Genomic DNA, 18,402 nt, shown 5'->3' on the forward strand with positions numbered 1-18,402 from the left:
TTACCAGTAGATATATTTAAGGGGGTCCAGACAGAGATGCTCATTTGTGCAGCTAATTACATGGTTGGCAGAGAGACTCTAGGCACTAATTGCTTATTTGTGGACATACTTTTATCTATCCATTAGTTGTTCAACAAATAGCTACTGAGTACTCCTCTGCAAAAAGCTCTGCTTGAGAGGTTAGGGGTCCAGTGCTGAGCAAGAGAGAGCAGTCCCTGTGCCACGGAGCTTATTATCTGGTGAGGGAAAGAAGCATCAGATGACTAATCACACAAGTAATTCAATCCACTTGTGATATGTGCTATGAACATAAATCTAGTAGTTCTGACAGTGTGTAATTGCAGCTGACTCTTCAAGGAACCCATCTTTCAGGGAGAAACCTTCATGCTGGGCCTGAAGGATCCTGAGAATAAGTTATCTTGCAAGTTGAGGCAGAGGAGAGAAGATTCCAGCTGGAAGCTGGTCTTGGGTGAAGGCCCTGTGACGGGAAGTAATAAAGTTAGTTTAAAAAACAAACATATAAGACAAGTAGAAGTGCTACACACCTATGAAAGGCCAAAATACAAAATATGGACAACACCAAATATTGACAAGGATATAGAGCAAAGGAAACTCTCAGTGTTAATTCATTGCTGGTGGGAATGCAGAATGGTGCAGCCACTTTGGAAGGCAATCTGGTTGTTTCTTATAAAAATTAAACATACCCTTACCATATGCTGCAGCAATTGTGCTCCTTGGTATTTACCTGCTGGAGTTGAAAACACAAAACCCTGAATACAGGTGTTATATCATTTTATTCATAGTTGTTATAACTTGAAAGCATCCGAGATTTCCTTCAGTAAGTGAATGGAGAAATTATGGGGCATCCAGGTAATGGAATTATTCAGTGCTAGAAAGAAATGAGTTATCAGAGCCATGAGCCATGAAAAGACACAGAGAGACTGTAAATAAATATTACGAAGTGAAAGAAATCAATTTGAAAAAGACTACAGTGTCTGATTCTAACTATAAGGTTTTCTGGAAAAGGCAAAACTCTGGAGACAATAAAAAAACAATCAGTAGTTTCCAGGGATTAGCAAGAAGGGAGGGATGAATAGGTAGAGCACAGGGCGTTTTTAGGGCAGTAAAACTACTCAATATAATGTTTAATAGTGGATACATATCACTATGCATTTGCCCAGATCCGTAGAATATGCTTGTTAAGAGTGAACCCTACTATAAACTATGGACTTCGGGTGATTATGATGGGGAATGTGGGCTCATCAGCTGCAACCAATGTGCCACTCTGGTGGGGAGTGTTGAAAATTAGGGAAGCTGTGCCTGAGTGGTGGTGGGGAAGGAGGAATAGGGGGTGGGAGAGTGCTTAATTTTGCTGTGAACCTAAAACTATTCTTAAAAAGGCGGTTATTAAAATAAGAACTAGGAGTTCTGGTGGAGCTGGAGTGCTGGCCCCAAGTAGCAGTACAGCACATCTGTGCATGAAGGTGACCCCTGCATTCACACTTTCTTCTATTCATTTTCTACTCTTCAATTTGCTCTTCCTTTTACCTTCTCCTGAATAGGTTTTAAGATAGAAAACAATTTATGAGCACACCATATAAATAGCTGGTAATAAAAAACTTGAGTGAAGAAACAGAATAATTTAGATAAGCATTTTTAAAAGACAGATATTTTCTTTTTTCCCCCAGGTGCAAAGTTAACACGACCATGCACATTCTGCAGGGATGTGGGGGCAGAGAAATTTGAAACAATAATATCACACATCCTAAAATGCATTACAAAAATCTGTCGCAGAATGTTGACATAAGCCGCATGAAAGCATTGACCAGGACAGTCATCATTATGCAACCCTCCTAATTCCCTATAGAAATCAGTCTTTACAACTAAAATAAACATAGAACACACTTTCTATGTTTCTAGTCCAGTTTCATTTAGGAAGAGAAAGAATCAACCTGCCACCTGGAAACTTCCCTCCCAAGCCCAAATCATAGTGTTGAAGCCTAAAACGCTCTTCTGTGGCTATTCTGCATGATCGCTCATATTAATTGCAAGCTCGTATTAATTGAACAGCTACTGCATGTTTTCAAAGTATTTTAACGACGTGTGAAATACTACTAGTATTAAAAGTTAAAAGTGCAGGATACAGGGTCTCCCCGGTGGCGGTTGAGTGCTCTCTGCGGCGCCGGTTCGATCCCCAGCTGCTCCCCGGCCACCGGAGGAGGGTCCCACATGGCGTGCAGACCTCTCCTGCCGCCCGCTGCTCCCCTCAGCAGTGTACTTCGGTCCTTCTGCCTGCTCTGCTCCCCGCTCTGGCTCTGGTGAATTCTCTCACCCTCCCGCGATTCTGACTGTGCCCAGTGCTTATATAAATAAATAAATAAACAAACAAACAAACAAATAAATAAATCTTAAAAAAAAGTGCAGGATACACAATTGTATGTAGTATATGATATCAATTATATAATGTTTGTAGGCTGAACCTCCTAGACCCCACTAGCCTAGCCTATAAGTGAAGTGAGGTCTCATGATGACTCTGCCTGGATACTCTGTCGTTGTTGTTTTCTATGAACTTACAAAAAGATTCTGTTTCCTTTACTTCTGGTTCTTTGGTTTGTGTCCAGGACTTACAGAGTTCAGGGAACTTGGATTTTTGCCTGTGTTTTTTTTTTTTTTCCAGGGCACTCAGTTTAGGTTCAGGTTGGGGCTTTACCCAAACAGATCCAGATTAACACAGAAAAATGACTAGAAGAAAATCCTCCAACAGTTTTCTCTATGTGGTGAGATTACAGATAACTTCTTATATTTTCCAAGTTGCTGGACCTCCCAGGCTCTTAAGAAAAACTGGACAAAGAAAGAGGAGAAATAAAGAGAGAGGAAGGAAATGATTTTATGAGTTATGCTGCATTGATCTTAGCCTAAAGGCCAAGAAGTGATTTTACGAGTTATACTGAAAATGTGGCAAAGTCATACCCTTTCCACATTACCAGCTGCAGAGTCACACACTGAACTGTTTGGAAACTGAGGGACATGCTGGGAAACTGGAAAAGTAACAATTTCTCCATACCATCATCCAAATCTGAGGGTCTAGCGAGTCATTTTGCTCCTGTAGGTCTTATTTCCCTGTCTGTAGAACAGAGGACTTGAGCTAAACCTCAGAGAGTTCAGCTCAGTTATGTGACAACATCATTCTTCCAGCAGCAACACTTGCCAAAGCCCCATAGAGATGGGAGTGGTTTGAGGGTGCCTCAGAACATGAGATGGACAATGCGGTTTCCTGGATGATGGCTGGAGATACGAAGGGCCCAATAGGGACTGGTGAAGTTCAGCTGTGGGTGAGAAAGGGAGAAGGTAGGCAAGCCAGCTTCTGCAACATGGGAAATTGGTGCATCTACATTCTTCTTGCCAGTCTCCTATCTTTCTTGCTCCACTCGGGAAAGATCTGGCAAAACAAGTATGGGTGGAGTTTAAAAATATTAGTATCTTAAAAATACTAACAAATAGTTAACAAAGGCACGCTTGAGTGCTACAAACTTTCTTGAACACTTCGTAGAGTAGGCAGTCTCTGTTCCCAGAGACTCTGTTAATATTTCATATTAACATGGAACAGAATATAGGAAACATTTATAGGATAAAATTAAGAAATAAGGAAGAGAACATGAGTAAGGAGCAGGAAGGACGTACAGAATGTAGAACGGGCTTGGCATTTGGGGCCTGGCAGACTGATAGACTGCGTTTCTGGTCAAGTGGAGCATTTGCAGGGACACAAAAGTTATCCAAGTGTTGGTTTGCTGACATGGCACCCTGGGTAGGAGCAGACCCATCTTGAGCCTGATTTATTTCAAGAGTTGCTAATAATTATTATTATCTCCCTAAAATCCTGTATTCTCTCAAATGTTTTAAATGCTCATGGGCAGTCACTGACCAGCTAACAGATGGTCTCTCCCACTGGAATGACAAAAGAGAAGAGAAAAAAATATGTTTCCCCCCTGAGGGTAATTATGTGCAATCTTTAATTCCAGTTTTCTTTTTTTTTTTTAATTTAATGAATGAAATTAAATATTTCATTTGAAATATTAGCTAATTTTTCAAAAGCTAATCATACTCTTCCCTGCATATTCCATTTCTTTAATAAATATGCATCTGAGCAAATAAAGTTTTGGAATCTAAGACCAAGTGTGGCCACCAGAGGGAGGAAGGAAAGCAGGTGGGTAATTCAGGACAAAGGGGACAATTGTGTGGTGAGGATAGACCTGGACTTTTATCAGTGAACTTAAGGGAGGAAATATACACTGTGATTCTCAAGGAAGCATGCCTACAATGTTCCTTAAAAAAAATCAAAACTGTAAATAAAAAAAAGTCTATATCTTAAATAACTTTATTGGCTGCAGCAGATCATTTGTCCAGCTCAGTTCTCTCCAACCCAGTAGGCAACTTACAACAAAAAAGCAAGTTGATCAGAAAGAGCTAATTTCAGCATTAAAAAATCACATAAATAATATAAAATATTCTGTATTACTTACAGCTTATTCACATATAGTATTCATTTGAGTAGTTTACATGTATTGTAATAGGTAAGGACATTTTGCTAATTATTTTTAGCAGCTATTTTTGCTCTTTATGACCCTCAAACTCCTTCATTTCCACAATAGGAATTTAATGTTATTCCTTCATTGAATAAATACATATTTAATGATGCAGCCTGCTGGGTGCTGGGGATTGGGCAGTGAAAAGACAGAGACTCTCTTGACATGGGACTAACGATCTATTGTGAAAGGTAAATTTTGAACAAGTTCTTATATAAATGGTTGGAAAGTATGACCTCAAGGAAATAAAAACTGTTTGGGGTGTACAAAACCAAGAGTCAGGAAGAGTATTAGGCAGGGTCCCAGCAGAATTCATTCAAAAGGACCAGGCAACCTACAAAGGCTCAGCAGAGTCACGTGACCCAGAAGTGGTGTTCAGTCACTCAGGGCCAGACATGCCATTTGTACCTTTCATGTGAAGAACCAGCACTAAGGAGAAGAGGACTGAGCTGCTCCTGGAGCCACGGGGCCAAAGCAGGGAGAGAGCAAGGGAAGAAATAGCCTGACCTCTCTTCTTGCCCTCTGTTCTACCTATGCAAGCACTTTCCATTGGCCATATGGGCCAGAAATATAGGGTCAGGGAGCCTCAATAAGGAGCTGGTATGTCTCAGCCTTCCAGGGCATAGAGCAGGCTAGGAAAGAGAAAGGATTGGATAGGAGGGAGAAGAATTGGGGAGTGACAGTTACAGATATCCTGAGAAAGAACTGGGGTAAGTTGAAGTCTGAAGGACAAATGAGAGTTAGCTCTGCTGGGAATAGGGGAAAAGATTTCTAAACACTGGAAATAGCCTCTTTGAATATCCTGACAGGAGAAAGTGTTACAGAGCAGGGAGAGGGGCACCCCAGACCCTGCAAACCTGCCTGCTCTAAATATGTTCTACCATCTGCCACATCAACACAAAACTTATGAGACTTCAATGGGAAGGAACTTTAATACAATTAGTAAACAATACAAGAAAGGCAAAGAATATATTTTTTAAGTCAAGTACCCAGTTACCCATCCCCTCATGGGTAAAAGTCCACCCAAGCATGATTGGCCCAGAACAAGACCCTAAAGCCTGCCACAAGTATAAAGAATCTTTCAGTGGGGACCGACAGAAAAGGATCAGAAATAACCAGACAAGTCTGGAGGGAAAAGAGCAAAATCAAAATCAAGGCAAAACCTGCCATTGTCACCTCCCCACGGGTCTCTCACCCACATCTGTGTCACCCAGTCCAGAACCAAAAGGCAAGTGTAGTTTCTTCACGTGTCTCTCTCCTCCATGTGCCTCCTCCAGGTCTCCTTCTGGCTCCATCCTGCTTCCTTCCTTCCTCAGTCTCCTCTGCAGCTTCTTCTCTCCCTGCTCAGCTCCACCCTCCTTTGGGTGGGGCAGGAAACCTGGAACTTACCCCTTTCCTGGGGACCACCCTGTTACAAAAGCAGGGTCTGTACAAGGACCTGAAAACATAGCAACAGGCTGGTGTGAAAAGAGTCAGGAAAACTGTGGCATGAAATGAAGTAACTTAATGATTCAGGATTTTACCCTGAATGGAGCAGAAAACCATAGAAGGTGTAGCAGAGAAAATGATCTGAATCAATCACACTTTTGGTTCTTATGTGGAGAAGTGTGTGGAGGGACTAAGAGTGACTACAAGGAATTCAGCCAGAAAACTGTGAGAATGACAGGTGATTAAGGGATAAAGTATGGGATGGGTTAAGAGATATTAAGTGGGAAGATCACCAAGACTTGGGGATTAAGTAGGAATAGATGGTGCAAGATGACTCCCAGGTGTGTGGTGGAAAAGTTGTCCGCGTGATGATCTTATTTACTGAGACAGAAGATGAGAAGCAGTACCGGGAGTTGCACCTGAGTTTGTATCACAAATGGGTGGAAGTATCCAGTGGGAAATTGGATCTGTGACTCTGGACCCAGACAGTGCCTCTGGGCTAGAGATGCCTATTTGGGAATTGTGGCCAAGTAGATGAAGATCAGTGTTAAGAGCATGAGAAAGATGACCCCCGGGACAGGATGCTGACTGAGGCATAAGAACAGAGCCCGAGGGAATGGCAACTTTTAAAGATTCTGTTGAAGGGGAGTTAGGAGATTAAGAAGCAGCAGAAGGAAGACCAGAGAGCTTGGAAGAGAGGAGGGGCATCTGTGCTGCCTGTGGGTTCAGATTAATTTCAGATGGAGCAACCGCAGTGAGCTCTTCTGACATTTCCATTTGCAGGTCCTCTGCTCTTGTCCTGCCACAAAGATGCAGGAATCATCTTTTGCACATTTTGTTTTTATTGTCCACTTTCCCTTCTTGGAAACTTTCAAGTACTTTAAGTCACAAACAGAAATTCTTCAAGATCCTAAGTTTTCCACTAATTTCCCTCACTTAAAAGTATAATAAGCATAGGATAAACATAGGTGTAGGGGCACGAATAGACACGGTGCAGGATTCCTGATCCCATGCAGACCGGGTAAAGGAGGAGTCAGAGTCCTCAGTGGGTTTTTTGCAGGTCTTTTATTGGGGTTCACCAGGCATATGGCAGGCAGGGGTGCTGGGGGGCCGGGAGGCTGGCAGGCCTCCCAGCCCCCAGCAAATCCTCACTCTATCTGGGTTCTCTGGCATTCTCTGCTTCTCTCTCAGCTTCTCTTTCGGCTTCTGCTGCTGCTGGTGTCCCCATGACGCTGCCCTTAAAAGCCCAGTCTTAGCCCAGGTGAATCCCATCTACCTATGCCCACACCCTACTCCAGGAGCCCGCCATCAGGCATGCATTCAGGACCTCAAGGATCCATCATCTCTCCTGATGGCAGGAGGGCAGAAAAGCCTGACATTTTTCCTTACCCTACAATAGGTATAGAATAAAAACATTGGAAGCGTTTTTATTTTCTTCACCACAAGACTAAATAAGCGTGAGTAGCATCAAACTAAAAGCAGGTGTGAAATCTGGAGGCACTCTTTGGCTTTATAAAAAGATACTTTCATCTTCTTAATGAGAGGGTGAAAAGGCTTAGAACTAACACAAAAACATAATAGTCAGAGTGGCTGGACTTTAAAAATGATTAACCTTCCACCCAAGATAAATTGTTAAGCCAAGGCGAGGGCACTTGGGAAACCAGGGAGTCTGATGTGGAAGGAGACAATGAGTGGATGATCCCAAATATTTTAATTTCCCAGATCCCTTGACTTGTCTTAGCCTTCAGAAGTGGCTCAACCCTTCCTATTTCTATTTTTTTGTTTGTTTGTTTTGTGGAGAAGCATCTATGTTTCTATATGGTCATACACATCCACAGGCTATGAGACATAGACGAAGGAGAGCCTATGGCTTCTGGAAAATACATCTGTAGGACTTTCAAGGCAGAGCTCACACTTCCCCCAATAATCTTTCAGCTGTTGCCCAGGAAATGGAGATTTGGGTGTCACAGAGATGCTGAGACTTCCTCAGCCCTTTAAGTCTTATTTCCTCTAAAATCACTTGTCCCAGATTCAAGAGTTCAGATCAGCAGCAGCCTCCAGAGCAGTGGTCACAGCAGGAGCCCCAGAAGGCTGATGACTGCCACTGCCACAGGAGTCAGAGCTTAGGCACTGGCACCCTTGGATCCTGCAGCATCTGTGTGGGAGTCCGGCAGCAGCTGGCCTTGGACCAGGGGCCATAGCAGCCTCTAGAGTTGGAGCACAGCTTGAAGAGGCCTGAGTTGAAACCTATGCTGGATGCGTTGAGGGGCACTTAGGTGAAATTGGGTGAGGGACACCTGGGAGGGGGCTGGCACATCTCGGCAGAGGCAGGTGAGCCTGGTACAGAGAAAGTAGGAAGAGGCTGTTTGCCAGGAAGCTGTGGATGGTGAGCTAAGAGCAGGATTGTGCAGGGTTGTGATACACGGCCTGAGCTTGCTGCTGCTTTCACAGAGAGGGTGATGACAACCTGGCACACTCCCAGGACCTGCCTTCTGTTCATCTTCCTGTGCACTGACCAGGACATCTGACAAGAGAACCCAGAAACCCTATGACTGTTCACCTGATCTCACTCAAATAGTGGGGTCAATCCACCCTCCTCATTGTTTATTCAGCTCACACTTCCTAAAATAGGCTCTGCCTAAGGACTAAGCTGGGAAGTTGGCACACTGGATGAACAAGGTGCTGTGCATACCATCTTCAGACTGTTGGTTTCAGCTTCCCTGACAGACTAGTTAAGGCTTTTTCAGGCTTGCCTTCTTCTCTGCCCACTCTACCTTCTTTCCTTCCTTTCCTCTGTAATATGATACACATCTAAACTCCTTTATACATCTGCTTTGGGAACCCAACCTGTGATGAGATAATTTATGTTCAAGATTGCGCAGCAGACCTCTCCTGACTCGCCCGCTGCTCCCCTCAGCAGTGTATTTCAGTCAGTCTGCCTGTTCTGTTTCCCACTCTGTCTCTGGGGAATCCTCTCCCCTCCACACACCTCTGGCCTGTACCCCAGTTCTTGTATGCATAAATAAATCAATCTTTTTTTTTTTGTAGTCCTGTGTTAGGTTTTATTTTTTTTTATTTTTTTTTGAATAATAAATTTTATTTTTATATTCCCCATACAATTGCAGCCCCCCCCATTCTGACCCCAATCCCCTCCCGCCCCCGCCCCCCTAAAAGTGTCTCTGGTTCATAGTTTTTTGTTGATTTTGAATAAATCAATCTTTTAAAAAAAGATTGATACAGATGATCTCAAGTAAATGTTTCGATTCTATGTAAACGTATATTCTCAAACTGTTAGCAATACTTTTAGAACCTACCTCCATTTTATTATTCAGAGATTTTACTTATCATGATTCTTGCTTGCTAATGCTGGGTTGTAATGGAATAAAAGATGAGTCTGTAGTTTGGAGTTACAGTTAAGGTCAAGTTTTTCTAGAATGTTTCCCTTATCTTTAATAGAGTTGCTCCCTTGACTCTTATCCTTTATTTTGAAAGATTTCTGTAAGGGGGTAGGTTTACTTAACAGGGACCCATTCAAGCTTGAATTCAAGACATGTAACATGATGATCCTGGAAGTGTTGCTGTTGCATGTGGAGACTTTTAGAATGAGGTCTTTGGAATGTCAGAGTCTAGAGTCAAAAGTCTGAGATGAAGTTCTTTTGAACATTTTTCACAGTCCTGTTTTCCTTTCAAAGGTCTCTATGGTTGGCTTAATAATTTTTGCTATATCTTCTAACAGCTTAAAGATGACAGTGAAGCATGCAAATTTTTAAACTTTATTTGGAAATAATTTTGCACCCAGAAAAGTTGCAAGAATAAGAACAGCACAAACACCCATACATCTTTTACTCATTTGCTTTGTCACTGGCTTAGCACTCCCCCCCAAAAAATTACTTACATTTGTATGTATATTGTATCTATTCATATATAGGCACATAACTTTTTCAGAATTGCTTTGTCCACTCTATCACAACAAACACACCTACAAAAATAGTTGGTTTTAGCTATTCCATTCTCCACTCCATTTCTTTTAGGACTGAGGGCATGTGGTCAAATTCTGTGATAATAAATTGCTTAAATTAATATTTTCTCCTTGGTCCCCTAGGTATGATGGTTATTCTTTTAGAATATTGTCATTTCTTTTAATTTGCTTTCAGATTTAGACTTTTTGTCCTTTCTAATTCATGTTGATTTTATTTAATTTTTTAAATATGAAGAACATTGACATGTTTCCAAATTAAAAACCATACAAGGTATTCTCAAAGAAGCCTCTTTCTTGTATTCCTTCCAATTCATTTCTTCTGCTTTTATTGTAATAGACTGAATAATGGCCTCTCATAAGATAACTACCTATTAATTCCTGGAAATTGAATGCTTAAATGGCAAAAAAGAAGTTCTCAGCCCAAAGTAAATTACACTGAATATATGGGGAGATTTGTTCTGTGCCGGTCTCAGGTTGTTGGTGATCAGTGTGATGGCTGGACTGACCCTGTGATCCTTCTTATGACTATAAGATGCCCTCAGCAATGACTATCAGGTCTTAGAACAATAAACAATATTTATGATTCACAGATTCTAGAGAACCATGGCACATCTGGGGCCATGTGGTAAGGTAGCAGGAAGAGGGAGAGGGTGAGAGAATGGGTGAATGGCAAATGGGCCTAGGGTTCTGGTTTACTGCAGAGGGTGCCTGGGCTCTTTATAATGTGACTGGTCATATGTTGGGTTATTTTTTTTTATTTGTTTATTTTTTTGAGGTAGCTGTGTTTGAAATGGGTTACTCAGCAATAAAAGCTGAAATCAGCTTTAAAGCTTAAGTCAGGCTCAGACATTGAAAGAAAGAAAACTATTGTCAAAGCTTATACTATAAGTTTCTGAATTATTCACATAAGCTCTAAGTGCAGTCACGGCTGTTTTTATTTGAGAGAGGCAGGAGGAGATTTAACATGCATTCAGAATAGGAGAAGGTAATAAAACCACAGAGCCTGAGACTGGAGTGATGAAGCCAAGAGCCAAGGAATTTTAGCAGCCACCAGAAGATGGAAGAAGTAAGGCACACATTCCCCCGAAGAGCCATTGGAGGGAGAGTTGGAAGATTGATTTCACCACAGTGAAACTGACTTTGTATTTCCAGCTCTCTGAATTATAAGAGAATAAGTGTATAGTGAGCTCCTATAATCCTGCTTCTGCTCTGAACTCAAGTGGTACCTGCATCAGCCTCACCTGGGTGTCCAGATGGGACTTTGTTTTTGGCTTCCTAAGAGGCATTCTTTCTCTTACAGATACTGCCATGGGCATTTTGCAACCTCTCAGTTCCTGTTGATCAGACCTTATACTTTTGTATAATGCTAGCTATTTTCTGGCTTAAAGTGATTAGCATGTCTTCATAAAAGATTGTGATGTTTTTCATCACAAGAGAGCAAGAGAGCAAGCCACTATCCACTTTTTATTCTATACAGTACCTAGCACAATGCCTGGCACATAGACCCTTTGAGAACTCTTTCCTGCTAACTCAATAAATAATTCTTTGTTGGAGAATCAAAGTTCACGATTCAGTGAAATAACCGCTGTAGTCACTGTGGGTTGTGTAGGACAGGGAATGGCTTTCAGAGTGCCAGCCAGAATGAAGCAGAGCCTTTCAACAGAGATGGAGAGAAACAAGTAAGATGAACACATGCTGGGAATAAAGTTTGATAAACAATACCTCAGAGGCAAAATCACTGGGTATATTTATTTAAAGAATAATAGCAATGTGGTGATGTCTGATCAATGAGATGGTTTAGTATTTATGATCTCTGTCTCTCTGAAAAGTGATTTATTTCTTTTTGGGGGGGGGTTAAATATTTATTTATTTATTTATTTATTTATTTATTTATTTATACAAGCACTGGTACAGTCAGAAGCAAGGGAGAGTGAGAGAATTCACCAGAGCCACTGACGAAGAAATACACTGCTGAGGGGAGCAGCAGGTGCAGCAGGAGAGGTCTGTTGTGCCATGTGGGACCCTCACCGGTGACTGGGGATCGAACTGGTGCTGCAGAGGCTGCGGGCAGCTTCGCAGCCCAGCGCTCAACCACTGCGCCACCAAGGGAGGCCCAAAAGTGATTGACTTCTGACTCTCAGTTTAGGCGGGAGGGGCGTGACCCCAATGATAGGGTCTAAATTCTGATTTCTAGGTTATGGACAACTGCCTTTAACAATCTATGCCTACCTGGGCCTCCCCGGTGGCGCAGCGGTTGAGTGCTGGTTTGCGAAGCTGCTCCCCTCAGCAGTGTACTTCGTCAGTCTGCCTGTTCTGTTCCCTGCTCTGGCTCTGGGGAATTCTGTCACCCTCCCGTGCTTCTGACTGTACCCAGTGCTTGTATAAATAAATAAATCTTAAAAAAAAAAAAGACTCTATGCCTACCTAACAGAAGAGCTACACACTGAGGAAAGATGCCAGAGCCCACGTGTTTACTTGGAACAAACCTGTACCCTGAGGGAGACACTTCTATCCTGGGTCCTTTATTTTTCTCAAAAGGGCACAACTAGAAGTCTGAAACTACAGTGAGAATTAGCAAATCACAAAGGGGAGGGGGAAATGAAACAGTTTGTGTGTACTTGACATAAAAGTGTCTATTTTTAACAAGAAGAAAATTTTAAGTCCAAAAATTTTCAGTAGTGATAGTCCAGTTTCAAAGCTGATGTTTTCTGTCCATGTTCCTGGAGAGGGGGGTGGGATATACACAATGGAAGCAAAGTGCTCCTGAAAGTTCGTCCTTGTGTTTGTTGAGGAGGTAGTGATAACCTCCAATCGTTTTATGGCTCTCATGATGTACTTATGAGCTTTATGCAGTAATTGCAATTTGGGGAAAAGAGAAATAAGGGAGCAACAAACCCAGGCTTCAGACAATGCTCTACATGAAACTTTGCCCCCCTCCTCCATATCTTCTCTTTGCCACCAAATGACAATTGTTTTCTTCCATATGCCCATATTAAAAAGTCATGGTGTAATTCTTGGCATTTCTCACACCCATAAACAATCTATCAGCAAATCCTTTTGGTCTTGTCTTAAAAATATGTCTGGAATTTAATCACCACTCACCAGTTCCACCACTATTACCCAGGGCCAGCCAGCCTTGGTCTCTTGCCCAGATTGCAAATTAGCCTCTTTACTGGCACACTTGCTTCTAACCTTGTCTTATACAGTTTATTCTTTTTTTTTTTTAATATTTATTTATTTATTTATACAAGCACTGGGTACAGTCAGAAGCACGGGAGGGTGAGAGAATTCACCAGAGCCAGAGCTGGGAACAGAACAGGCAGACTGACGAAGTACACTGCTGAGGGGAGCAGCGGGCGGCAGGAGAGGTCTGCGCGCCATGCGGGACCCCCGCCCGGCAGCCGGGGAACAGCCGGGGATCAAACCGGTGCTGCAGAGGCTGTGGGCAGCTTCGCAGCCCAGCGCACAACCACTGCGCCACCAGGGGAGGCCCCTATACAGTTTATTCTTAAGACAGTTGCCAGAAGTATCCTTGTAAAAAGATTAAGTTGTATGCTGTCACGATTCTGTGTGAAGTCTTTCAATGCCTTCCCATTTGGCTCAACATGAAAAATAATATTCTTCTAATGCCTCCGAGGGTCTCCATGGTCTTGTCCCACCTTATCTAGTCTCACTTTCCTCCCAGCTGTCCCTTGAACTCACTAGGTATGTTGCTATTCTAAAGTCTTTGTTGTTCCTTTTGTCTGTGACATTCTTCCTTCAGATATTTGTATTGTTTATGTCTCATGTCAAAGCTCTAAGGATTCAAATAACTTACTCATGAAACAATTCTTGGTCAACCTTTACAAGACATCCACTTCCCCTCCCTACCTCCTAGTCCTAGTGTCCATATCTTCTTGTTCTGCTTCATTCATTTCTAGGACACTTATCTGCATTCTGGAATACTACTTATCTATTTTTTATATTATATTTACTTAATAAATATAAGCTCCTTTAGAACTTCTTGTGTTCTGTTTATTGCTGTATCCTTAGCACTTGAAAGAATGCCTGGCTTGTTTTCAGTACCCAAACATAAGGAAGTAAAATATTTCCCATGAAAATGATTGCGTTAAGGACCTATAAAACTAAATTCTAGTACAAGAAGTATAGGTAAGGAATAAGGGAAGGGATTTTCTGTATGTCTAATAGATAGAACCATGCTAAGAAATGTTAAGGAGATTTCTTTGCAAGATTTACAAAGGATGAATATCTATAAAGTTTCATGATTTTCTGTTCAGAAATCACTCCAAAATAATATTTTAATTTAAAAAAATTTAGCAGGTTTTCCACATAAATCTGGAATTCCAAGGTGATGACAAGTCCATTCAAGTCTCTTTAAGTAGCTCTTCTATTTTTCATGAGTTTGGGTGGTTGGTGGTGTAACAGTCAGTACCGTAAGTGACAATGTGCCTGTTCTCTTGGCAGCAACAGCGCTGTGTTGAGGAGTAGGCAAGTGGCAGGGACATAAAGGTGACAGGGTCTGCTCTCACCAATCAGTATGTTTGGAATAGGAAACTGGCTCTGCTAACAGATTTTCTAGTTTCCACAGAATTCCAGACCACAGCTATCTGGAAATAAGAGGTCAATTGGAATACAGTTTAGTGATTCTAAAAAGGGTATTTGTTCATATGTCCTGTTGTAAATGGTAGAATTCAGAGTGACTTGCTGTACTCAAGGAGCTCTGTATTTTTTTTTAATTAAAGTTTTTTTCTTTCTTTTATAGAGGCATGTTTTATTTATTTGTTTGTTTGTTTTGTTTATACATGCACTGGGTACAGTCAGAAGCGTGGGAGGGTGAGAGAATTCACCAGAGCCAGAGCCGGGAGCAGAGCAGGCAGAAGGACCGAAGTACACTGTTGAGGGGAGCAGCGGGCGGCAGGAGAGGTCTGCGTGCCATGTGGGACCCTCCTCCGTGGCCTGGGAGCAGCCAGGGATCAAACTGGCGCCGCAGAGGCCGCGGGCAGCTTTGCAACCCAGCGCTCAACCGCTGTGCCACCGGGGAGGCCCTGTATTTTTTAAAATTTGATTTTTATATAGAAAATTTCAAAGCCACAATTAGGGAGAATACTTAATGAGCAACCATGAACTCATCAACCAGTTTCAACAATTACCACACTTTGCCATTCTCAGAACCCAGATGTCTTAAGACATCTATATTTTACACTTAATATGACTATGCATTGCTATGTGAATAGTTGATGATTACATCCTGACAAAACAAGGCATCACCCTCAAATGAAAAGTCAACTGGCATAAAAGAAATAATTATACCACTCATTGTGACACATTGGCTTTCTTTAAAAACAGTCTTACTAGTCATATGTGATGTATCAGGCATAAGTTCAGATCCACAGAATTACAGCCTGGTGGCTTGTTTTGCTGAACACAAGAAGTGAAGATGGAAGGTGAATTCTTAGTGAATTAGATACAGGAGAATAAGAGACTAAGAAGCCTTTAAAAAAAATCATTGTAGTTGTATGTAGCTGGATTATTACAATAATACATGCACAAAATGTGGCTATTTCAATGGGGAAATGCAGGGTTATAATGCAGTTCAGGGATTTTATGAACTGTTTTGGAGCAATTGGCTTTTGTCTGTATTTGGTTTGTTCTACTTAGAATCTTAAAGGGAGATGATCTTATAACAGTACAGTAACTCATGAAGGCTTTATAGAACTTAATTACTCTTTAGTAAGACAGGTGTTGAATAGATTTTCAGCATTTCCACACTTAGTCAAACGATAACTTCTTTTTTTATAACAACCAGCCAAATTTTACAGTATTATAAAAAAGTTTACAGTATTATAAATTGGCATAAAAGTAGAGATTTTCACATAATGATAGGGATATTCATTTTCTTGAGCCCAAATAATTGGCAAAATATATATTGTTATAACTTATAAATATTGTTCATATCACAAGATAAAAATTTTTTTTAATTGTAAAAAATTCAAGGCAGAAGAGGGAAATGTTCATTATCAAATGTTCACACTTAACTCATGCTCTTAATTTTCTAATATGTATTAATAAAAGAATGTAGGATTTAAGACACAATTCATACATGTTGCAATAAAAACACAGAAAGTTGTGATGAAGATGGGACATTTATTAACAGACAGAATTGTTAATTAAATAGTATAAAAATACTAAATTATATAAGCTACCAAATTATATAAGGAACTTTATTATAGCAAGATTTGTCAAATTATGATAGGAGAAGTTTTAATAGAACAAAAAATCCAGGGATTTTCCAGTGGGGCTTGAAGTTTAATAATGAGACTTGTAATATTGCAGACATAAAAGTTCTTTGATTTGGGGAGTTTAGACATATAGACTTCTTATCAACATATGGTGTTGTTGGAAACTTCCCAGGCTGGATCAGGCACATCTGGGTTTTAGCCCTGTTCTGGGAACTGTAGTGTGATTTGATTATACAAGAGCCAAAGATTTTTTTAATACTGCTTATTTCTAAGAAATTCTGAGCTCCCCTAACAGAATTTTCTCAACTAGATTTCTCTGGCTTTTCTTTCTCTAAGTCCCTTTTCCTCATACTCTTTGTCACTATTAAGGGCCTTAAAGAAAGGTCTTAGTGAACTATTAAATGATTTTTAACTCATAATCTGGAATGTCTGAAGCCTGTTATCTCTACATCCCTTTTCAAGGGAAAATGTAAAAGGAAGGTGAATACTTTAAAAAAAATTATCAAAGTTGTAAATCTGACTCCCATATTCTACTCCTTAGGTTTCCCAAATATAGCTTTATCTGTACTTAAGCCCAAATTTTAAATCTAGCTTCAAGATGAACAATGAAAGTGCCTAAGCTCTCTGAAGAAAAAAGAGAAAAGAAAGAAAGCAAAATGATCTGAATTTTCTACTTGTCGACTTTGGTACTAACTTTGAAGAATCAGGATAACTTTGGAACAAAGAGCACCCTGCAGTAAATAAAATCTCACCAGTGCTCTGAAATCTGTCTCCATTGGGTTACATTCTCTTCTTTTGGAAAAAGTGGAGCATATCCAGATATCTTTCCCCAAATACTGTGAGGAGTTGAAAATTACATATAAATAGTGGTTCTGTGTGCTTCACACATGACCTAGTAAGCTCCTACTAAGCTGATCCTCCCATAGATAACAATCGTAAACTCTGGGGAAAATATAAATTTCAATCATATGAAAATGCTGGAAGACAAAACAGACAGCTTCTGCAGAGAAATGCAAATCAAAACTACAATGAGATACCACCTTGCACCAGTGAGAATGGCACATACTAAAAAAACTAGCAACAACAAATGTTGGTGAGGTTGTAGAGAAAAAGGAACTCTCCTGCACTGCTGGTGGGAGTGCAAACTAGTCCAACCACTATGGAGTGCTATGTGTAGGTTCGTCAATCTGCTAAAAATGGAGCTTCCATATGATCCAGCAATTCCACTCCTAGGTATTTACCCAAAGGACACAAGAACATTAATTCAAAAGGGCACTTGCACCCTATATTTATTGCAACACTATTTACAATAGGTACGCTATGGAAACAACCCAAATGCCCAAAAAGAGATGACTGGATCAGGCCTCCCTGGTGGCACAGCATTTGAGTACTGGGTTGCGAAGCTGACTGCAGCCTCTGCAGTGTCAGTTCGATCCCCAGCCGCCAGGCAAGGGGCCCACATGGCACGCAGACCTCTGGTGCCGCCCGCTGCTCCCCTCAGCAGTGTACTTTGTCAGTCTGCCTGCTCTGCTCTCCACTCTGCCTCTGGTGAATTCTTTCATCCTCCCGTGCTTCTGATTGTACCAAGTGCTTGTATAAATAAATGATCTTTTAAAAAAAAAAGAGATGACTGGATCAAGAAGATGTGGTACATATACACAATGGAATATTACTCAGCAATCAAAAAAGATAAACTCATGCAATTTTCAGCAACATGGATGGAGCTGGAAACGATCATGCTCAGTGAAATAAGCCAGAAAGAAAAATACCGGATGGTCTCACTCATAGCAAGAATTTAGAAAACCTAAATAAAGGATCAGAAAAAGATTATTTATAATAAAGTAAAAATCAAAATCAACAGGCAACTGTAAACCAGAGTCACGCTATAGAGGGAGAAGGGAGTAGGATCAAAACAAAGGTGGTGGAAATTTTATGGGAACTATAACCAAGATGAAAATGCATACATTGTACAAAAAATGAAAAATGATGTAAAAAATATATAAAATAAAAAAGACAGATTCTGGAGGGAAGTCAGTGTTTGGACAAAAAATAGTGATATGAAGAGTTTCCTATATTTTATGGATTTAAGATTGAGGGAAGACTAGCCACTGCTGAATGATTTGAATAAAACTCTTACAGAAAACTTGTAATACTGTTGTCTAGAAGAAAGATT

This window comes from Talpa europaea, assembly GCF_964194135.1.
Source record: "Talpa europaea genome assembly, chromosome: 2".
NCBI classification, from domain to species: domain Eukaryota; kingdom Metazoa; phylum Chordata; class Mammalia; order Eulipotyphla; family Talpidae; genus Talpa; species Talpa europaea.